This window comes from Notothenia coriiceps, unplaced genomic scaffold, assembly GCF_000735185.1.
Source record: "Notothenia coriiceps isolate Sejong01 unplaced genomic scaffold, NC01 NC01_scaffold00037244, whole genome shotgun sequence".
Taxonomy (NCBI): domain Eukaryota; kingdom Metazoa; phylum Chordata; class Actinopteri; order Perciformes; family Nototheniidae; genus Notothenia; species Notothenia coriiceps.
Genome location: NW_011369945.1, coordinates 6,444,085 through 6,446,735, shown reverse-complemented (window position 1 = coordinate 6,446,735; position 2,651 = coordinate 6,444,085).

The following is a 2,651-nucleotide window of genomic DNA, read 5'->3' as shown; positions in this document are numbered from 1 at the left end:
AAACGGCCGTGAAAACGTTTCCGTGTGCGTTCCTGAGATGTTTGTAGAACAATGGCTGCGCATACCCTCACATTCCTCTTCATGCTTTATTGCTCCGGCCTGTCACACACACACACACACACACGCACACACGCACGCACGCACGCACGCACGCAGGCAGGCACACACACACACACACACACACACACACACAAACACACACACACACNCCCAGGCAGCCCCCGTTCGAGTATATGCCTGTTGCACATATCTCCAACGATCCATCACAGTGTCTCTCCACACACACACACGCACGCACGCACGCACGCACGCACGCACGCACACACACACACACACACACACACACACACACACACACACACACACACACACAGTCTCGGCTCAATTGAGGTCCCAACCTGCCCCTAGTGCAATAGTTTCCATGGCAACATCACCCCCTTCCTGCCACTTTTTTTTTTGACTGTGCAAGTCCCCAAGTTCATGGCTTTTTCAGACTAGAGTATGGAGTTTCTTTTATTTTCTTTAAAACATCTTCAGAGAGGCATGTTCTCCACGCATTTTTCTCCGTCATTTGTATTCATCATGAGCCGCAGCGCTGGAAGCAGAGGGGGTCAGCATCTCTTTGCATGTAAACAAGCTCGGTGAAAAAAACAAAAAAGCCTGCAGGTCCGCAGCCCGTTGAACTTCGCAGGAATTTGTTTAATGTGCGTGACCGTCCGCGCCTCCCGGGAAAACCTCCAGGGAACATATTCTCTGGGGCGGACCATTATCCTGCAAACACATGACACACATCTCATAATAATTCTTCTCCTCCCAGTTTCATCGCACAGGCCATGAGACTGCTAAACACGAGCTCTGCTAAGTGCGCGATAAACATTCAAATCAAATCAAATCTAAATGTATTAGTCAAAGTCAACTGGAATGTCAATCTTTCAGTTTGTTTGTTTGTACAGACAGAGAGATCGAAATGGCGTTTCCAACAATCAAGAATACAAAAATATAATTATACAATATACAGATATGTATAGAAATATGTATATCCTATATACACAATCAACAGACACATGTATACATATGCACACATTAAGATACAAAACACAACAATCAATATATACAAAATAACAGACACTTCAATATCAATATCTTTGGGAATGTACATTAGTGCAAGATTGTCCATAGAATGTGAATTTATTGCAAGATTAAAGCCCCAAATCACAAGAAATGCCTCAAAGGAAACGAAAGCAAACACAAAAACAAAATACAAACGTCATAGCAAAACAATTATAAAAACATTACACAACATTATACTTCGACATAAGTATTGCCATGTGGGAAAAGCATGTGAGTGGAGTGATGGTAATGATGATTCCTGTTGTCATCTTGCAATATACTTATGTGTATAAATAGTTATCACCGCAATAAACCATATTTAATGTTGTCTTAATTTACACAATTTAATTTATTCTACATAACATATTGTATTGACATGTATATAGACTTTTTGCACTACTTTTTATTTTGTATTTTATTACATATATTGCATTGTTGGAGGAGCTCAGGTCAGAAGAATTTCATTGCCATTTCTACATTGTAGCTTTGTGCATATGACAATTAAACCTTTCAATCTTTGAATCCCAATAAACCCAGTGCAGGGTCCCTCTCTTGGTCCGAGGCGACCATTAGCACGGACATAGGACCCTGCAGGCTGTAAAAAAGAAAAGCCATCAAGCTTCATTTTTTCCCACGACTGCTGGAGTTATATAAAGATGTATTAAGTATGTGGGCAGAGCTCGTCATGCTGCAGCAGCAAAGGCCATCGGTGGTCCCAAGAGGCTCCAGCTGACCCCTTCATGTCATCCGCACACAAATGTTTCTTCAGATCTCCATTTTTCAGAATCCATCTTTAAATGCTTGCTCGTAAAAATCTAAGATCATATTTCCCATGTTTTTGCACATCTATGTCAACATATGGTGACAGTGGGAGCTGAGTCCCCTGAGAAACTGCATGTTATGTATCTATCTATCTATCTATCTATCTATCTATCTATCTATCTATGTATGTATGTATGTATGTATGTATGTATGTATGTATGTATCTATCTATCTATCTATGTATGTATGTATGTATGTATGTATGTATGTGTGTGTGTGTGTGTATGTATGTATGTATGTATGTATGTATCCATCTATCTATCTATCTATCTATGTATGTATGTATGTATGTATGTATGTATCTATGTATCTATCTATCTATCTATGTATGTATCTATGTATCTATGTATCTATCTATCTATCCATCTATCTTTTTGCACATCTATGTGAACATATGGTGACAGTGGGAGCTGACCCCCCCCCCTGAGAAACTGCATGCTATAAAGTGAGAAAACCCCAAATGTTTAGGGTGGAAAAATGAATATATTTGCATGATGAGTATCTTAAAAAAAATTCCTTACATTCTTTCCAACATCTGTCTCTAATTCAGCGTCATAATGTGAGAGATAAAATAAAGAAAAATAAATACTCCCACGCTGATGCAGTGATACATAAATCATTTTGATAACATTTGGTTTCTTAGATTTTCACAAAACCGTGTCTATTTTTGGTTAAATTACATATTTGTTTCTAAGCAGACACAACAGTTTTTTCTGTTC